The sequence below is a fragment of the Parus major genome, chromosome Z (assembly GCF_001522545.3).
Source record: "Parus major isolate Abel chromosome Z, Parus_major1.1, whole genome shotgun sequence".
In the NCBI taxonomy this organism is placed as follows: Eukaryota; Metazoa; Chordata; class Aves; order Passeriformes; family Paridae; genus Parus; species Parus major.
In genome coordinates, this window is record NC_031799.1 from 46,629,929 (window position 1) to 46,636,449 (window position 6,521).

A 6,521-nucleotide genomic window follows, 5' to 3' on the forward strand; every position below is an offset into this window, starting at 1 on the left:
CCCCCCAAAAAAAAAAACCGAAAAAGAAATCTCGCTCTCTTCCGAAACTAAACTAGTTTCCTGCCAGCCCTTCCTCGCTGGTCACAGAATACGTCCCTTGTTCCTCTCCGTTCAAATGCCCGCGGTAATTACCTGCATGGATCGTGTTTCTCCTGTGTCCTAAAACATTTTATTTCTTTTTAGCTTGTCGTCCTCGCTTGGCATTAACTTTCGACAACAGCCAGCAGAGTGTGCTGTGAACGCTGAGAAAAGAACATCCTGCTTCTGGGAAATTTTTATATATATCTCCATATATATATATATATTTTATATATATATATACATATGTACAGAAATGCAGATGAAGACATTTTAAGTGGTTCTAATACTTGCATGAGTGGTAGGTAGCTCCTCCCGTCAATTAAAATACTTCTCTTGTCGCAGATCACAGAACCTCTTCCTTAAAAATTAATAACCAAGTCATACTAAACCGTCTGCTTTCAGCGAGATTGCTTTCCAGTGTTTGTATAAAGTTGGAAAAGTGCCACAGTGGAGATGTCCAAATACGTTTCACAGTCAGAGAGAAGGATCTAGAACACAAGGTATTTAATAGATGAAAATGCAAATCGTAACCCCAGTGTACAGGAAGCAGCTTATGCAATTTTACAGTATGAGCATACGTTTCTCCAACCTCATTACTCCCTTGTTTGGACTGACTTACTGACAGTGGAGTTCCAAACAGGTTAATAAACACAGTAGAAATAAGTGAAATAAAAACAAGATTGAAGAAAATTATTTAGTAGATGTCTTGGAAATTGAAATGTTTGCTTGAAAAGCAAACACACTTATGTTTGGATTCCTTGTGCTATTCTGGTGTCTCTTCTTCCTTGTTTTGTAGGAACAGACATTTAGGGAGGAGTGAACTGAGTTGTACTTGTGGGTAACAAATAGTTCTGTATCATTCATAAACCAGAACTGCCTTAAAGCAAAGCCAAGCCTGAGACCCTGTGTAAGGGTTTTAAGGGCAAAAGGACATTATTGTTATGCAACCAAACTGGAATTAGGATTAAAAGGAAATCAGAATACATAAACAAAAGCAAATTCAGAGACAAGGCATTCAAATAAAATTGGCTGTGGGCCGCAACTATCTATACAAGTGTTAATTATTAAGTAAAACTGTTTTAGAAACATATACTAGAGATTTCTTTTTTTTTTCTTTTTCTCAGGGGCAGTCTGACATGGCAATCAAAGCAGAATATTCTCCCCAGCTCTGCTTCTGACCAGAATTAATCAGATACAATGAGCCTAATTTTCATGGCCAAAAGAAGGTAATAAAACTAATAGTTGTATATTAGCAAGGAGTTACAAACTATCTCATATGCATTGCTTTGGTCATGCAATAATATTTGTATTTAGTATTAAACACATGTGCGTGCACATGAGATAATAATTACAATGGTATCTCTGTTTTAAACAGTTTTTCAGGTTCTGTATGCCAATTAATATCAAATATTACTTGTCTGCTGGTAGCCATGTGTTAGAGGGCAGGTCTGTCATTAATTGTCAAGCACAGATGTGCATTATTTCATAGCCACAGAGATGATCATCAGTGAGGAGTTGGGCACAAGGAGGCAGCTGAGCAGTACTTCACAATTCATCACTCCCATGGAGGAAACGGTGAGCGGCAAGACAAGAATGTTTGCTGGCTACGCAAAAACCTTTTTAAGTTAGTGCACAGTGAGGGTCATCTGTAACAAATTGTGGGTGATGAGGCAGTAAAACAGTAGATTAAATACAGAGTAGATATATGCAAGGTGATGTCATAACTGGTCATAACTTTACTTAAAAGGTAGGAATACCTGAATTAGTTGCTGCCACTTAGGAGTGAGACTTGAAGTATGTATGCCCTGCATGAACGCCATCTTTATATTTGGAAAAAACAAGGCACGTTTCAAGGAAAGGTACAGAGAACAAAACTGGGAGCACATTTATGGTACTCCAGAAATCTGTGGTGAATTTGCACCATGAGCATTGTTCTCTGCTTCTTAGAAAGAAAATGCTGTAACTAGAAAAGAATAACAAGGATGCTCGGCTGTCTGATTTTTTGTCCCTTGAAAGGGACAATAGAGGCTTGGTGTTTTCACCAAAGAGGGAGGATGCATGAGGCCCGTCACATCCTAAGTAACTTGTAGACGGTGGATGCCAGCTGACTTTCTGAGTACAGACCATCAGATTTGCAGTAGCAGGAGCCCGAGACTAAATAAACAAGTGGAGATGGTTCTTCTTTCAGTGCCTTTCTGAATGGCATACTGAGTACAGGGTGTTTCTCTAGAGGGTGCAGGGAAGATGGGCCAAGTATTTGGAAGAGGACTGTGTTGAGAGTTAATGAATGAACACCCCCTCACACTCAGGAAATTCCCAGAGCTGAAAGCAGTTGGTAGCTGTGGGAGTGTTGCAGAGAAGATATCATATATTTGCCTTGCTTTTCCTCTTCCTTTGACGTTTGCCTGTGGCCTGTGGTGGAAACAGGATGTTGGACTGAATGGGTTCTTCATGTGAGGCAGTACACCTCTTCCTCTGTATTCATGGAGGATCACACTGAAACACCTGGAGCCCCATAATAGCAATAAGCCTGTATGATGGGGGTCTTTCTAAGCAAATTCACTGTCCATCTAGAGCAGGAGTTACTTAGGGAGCAGCTGCTGGGCATATATTTCTATTTTCCCTCATGATATACTTCTTTGTGTTCTCAAAGTCTTAGTAGCAATGTGCCTACAGCTGCATTGCAGTTGCATACCTACAACCAAGCTATCCTTTTGTCCTTCCTCAGTTGAAATACTTGTTCCATGAGAAACAGACCTGACAGTCTTACTTTTTAGATGAGTTTGTCTTTTGAAGGAGCAGCTGTGGACAAAAATCTCTTTACTCCTCTCCCCCGTCTCTCCCACCTATCCTTCTCCCTTTGTTTGATGGTTCATGTGTTAGCATCAATTTTAGGCACATTTGAATTCAGTAGCCAGGAGCTGACTAGCCAATACACACAGGGTGTTGGGCCGCTGCCTCTGAGCATGACTAAGGCATTGGATTTTGTCCAGTGATTTCAAATGCTTTTTGAATGGGAGAGAACAGTTCAGTTGCAAAATATACCATGCCCTTTGTGATTTTGTTTCTATCGTGTTCTACTTTGATACACCCATTTCTTATGTTACCTTTAATAAATAAATGGAGAAATATTGCTAACTTCTTAGTGAAAAAGAAGCATGTGACCTCTGAAAAACAAAGTGAACTTGTTAAAACCAGGTAGTTCACCCGCTTGGATTTATATGCTTTCTTTCTGAATTCACCTATGCCATAGCTTACAGATCAGGGATACACAGTGAATCACCCTGTTCGACAGAATGGGACATGCAGAGTAAATTATGTTTGTCATCTCTCTGAGATTTTCTCCTTTGCTCACTACCTATAGGAGAGGATTTTCATAGTAATGTGGCCTGTCTTCACGCTCCATTTATTGTACTCCAATTGATGTATGTAATCTTGGTTGAACAGATAGGTAATGGAGTAAACACATAAAGTGTTGAATGCCTAAGCAACACGTCTGAAACAAACAGGTAGGCAAGAATCAAAGTACAAATGTTTAGAGACAAAAATTGGCATTCTTCTCTGACAGGAGCTCTTAATGCAAGTTTGTTATCATTTTCTTGTTACAGGAAATGATAGAATTTGAAATTACAATGTTAATATATTTTATGTGCTAGTATTGTACAAGATTTTTCTGGTTTATTCCTGAATTGGACTTTCATATGTTGGCTTTTAATATCAGTAGAAAATGTTAATTTCATATCTGTGAACAGGAAAGTGTTGATGGACACATGATGAAAAAATGCTGTTTACTGTTTCAGAGATTGCTAAAGCTGACTGCACACTTTTGCTATTGATTGGCAATCCAGAAAGAGAAATCCTCTTCCAGTATTTTACCAGAAAAAGTCATCTTTCTCTTCCATGCACTTAAAGAGTGGGAAGCCATAGCAAAACAGCAAACAAGTTCTATAACTGTGGTATGGCAGCCTTTGGTGATTTGATATCTTCAATACAAAGGACAAAAAACAATGTAGGAAAACATGTATATTTTCTGAAACTAGGACACTAGGATATTTTTGTTGCCCCACCAGTGGCTGGCAGAGGAGATTTTCTAGAAAGGAGTTTGAATACCTGTCTGAGCTGTCATAAAGTTCAGCTCTTCAGGTTTTGGGGCCTTTTTCCCAAGTGTATAAGGAATAGTCACATATGATGTAAAAGGGATCTATATACTGACAGATTTATTCTCTCTCCTAGTATTTCTATATGGACAGTTATTTAATCCATGTAAGAACCTTTCCTGTAGCAAGTTAGAAACATCAAGAAACTTTGCTGAACGCTTTAGTCACTTTTTTGTTCTATTAAGAGCATCTGAGACAGAATAGGTACATCATCTACTATTATAGTCTCCAAGACATAAGCTTTAGTTATATTGATGGTGAAAGGCTGAGTGTTCTGGAGAAAAGTTCAAAATTCAGACCTTGCTGAAGTATTTAAGGAGATGGGAAATGTAAGTATTTAAAAAGAAATTCTTCAGATTTCCATATTATATCATGCAGTGTATTATGCTTTTTTTTCCCCAAGCCATAATATAAAGAGAGTTTTTTACTATTGCTCCAAGTCAGCCTTTCCTGTTCTTGTGTCCAGAGTACCTGGAATGGAAGACCATCAAACAGCTGACAAAGTCTGCTGTAGCAAGAAAATCATGTGTCAGTTACCAGGGTTTAAGCAAGATTTGTCTCTTCTGGTCCTTGCAAATCTCTGTAAAACATTTTGTTGCCATTGCCCACAGGTTTGATCAGGTCTCTCTCTCCAGTTTGTTTTTTTCCCAGGGTTAGCTGCAAACATATGATAAGTTCATCTCACAGTGCTGTCCATACCCACCTCCAGGCCCCAGTCCTGCTCTTCAGGACAGATGTCACCAGGAGCCATGACCACTTCAGCTCACTGAAGCATGAGAGAAGGATGATGTAGAATTGATCTCAGAGACTGTGCATTTTAGTTTCACACCAATCTACCTGAGAGAAATATGGAGACAACATATAGCTTAAGCCCCCTAGGAATGCAGGACCAGTGGGAAGTGCTTCTGAGGGCCTGTTCTATCCACAGAATTTGAATTTTGAATGTAATCTGAATGTCTCCTCTCAACGTGATCAGAAAATAGTTTCTTGCTAGCTGTATTATTTCAGTTAGTAGATTTTGTTGCCTTAGTTTTGACTGCTTTTTTCCCCGCTCAATGTGAACACTTGCCTTTGCCTTGCTAGAAGGAGGAGCAGTGACCATAGCAATTTAATACGTGATGTTAAATGATTTCTCTCTTGGAACAGGGAAGAATAGATTACAAATGTTTTAGTACCTGTGAGTAAGCTGAAACTGTTTATGAGTGAAAGAAAATAAAAAGAATTAATGATGCCACTCACTCCTTTCTTACAGGTTTAACATATACTACATTTCTGTGTTATTTCCACTTCATCCAAATGTTTCTAGCTAAGCTGTCCAAATCAAGCTTTTTTAGAATTTGTTCTCTTTGTAGCATAGGTACACTGAGCTTTGCCATTTACTGGAACTCTCTATTCTTTTTTTTTTTTTTTTCCTTGAAGACCAGGATATGCCTAGACTGTGGGAAGTAGTTCGTGAGGAAAAATGAGAGAGGAAAAAAATAAAATCTCTTCCTGACTAGGTTTGAAGTCTAGTTAGTGATCTAGTGACACAACATTTTTGTTGCAAGAGACTGCACTTTCTTGATTTTTGCTCAGTGAGAGTTTTCTTTACAGCAGTGGTCAACAGTTTCCAGTTTTCAGCACCCTCTTTGAATCTGGAACTGTTTACCACAGAAGCATCCTCACTTGTCTAGGAACTGAAAACCTGACACACTCAGCTGTCAGCCATTGCAACTGTACCACCTGAACAGTCCCATGCCAGGAGGAATATTTTACTTGTTCTTGAGTCTGCAGGGGCTCTAGGTTCTTTCTAGGATGTGTCAGCAGGGTTAAACTCAACCAGCTTGGATTTTTCATCTGTCAAGGTTTGGATCTTCTTCAAGTCCCATTTTTAATTTCCTGGGGTTTTTTTGTTTTTTTTCTTTTTGTTTTTGGGGTGCATCTGTTGTTCTGAGTGTTACATATTTTCCTAATTTATGTTTGAGATAAGCAGAGTTGATGAAGTCTCAGCAACATTTCATGCATTCATTTTTACCCTGGTGTCTACCAAAATCTGAAAGTACCTGTACAAATCACCCCAAACACCCATGGTCTTGGACTGTTCGTCTGCACTAGGCATCCCTTCTCTTCTCTGAGCAATATAATTTCTCATGATACATTCAAAAGTATTGAAACATGCTATCCCAATGCCTTTATTTTCTGAGTGTGTGCCTCCTGGTGTCCATAGAAATAGTCTTCATGGAAGAAAATGGAACATTTTAATGCTGTGCAAGACAACCTCAGTTTCTTCTCTAATACACTGAT

The 6,521-nt window shown here is 38.9% G+C and overlaps 1 long non-coding RNA gene across 3 annotated transcripts; it reads left to right on the plus strand.

The window, feature by feature from the left end:
• Window positions 1-238: 238 nt before the first annotated feature.
• LOC107198242 lies at window positions 239-5,738 on the plus strand. 3 transcript variants are annotated; one of them, XR_004500500.1, is made up of 4 exons: window positions 239-379; window positions 460-581; window positions 1,206-1,307; window positions 4,874-5,738. It is a non-coding gene; the product is annotated as an uncharacterized LOC107198242 (long non-coding RNA). The 3 variants fall into 3 exon arrangements; XR_001518892.3 differs by having other exon boundaries at window positions 484-581; XR_001518891.3 differs by lacking the exon at window positions 239-379 and having other exon boundaries at window positions 452-581.
• The last annotated feature ends 783 nt before the right edge of the window (window positions 5,739-6,521 follow it).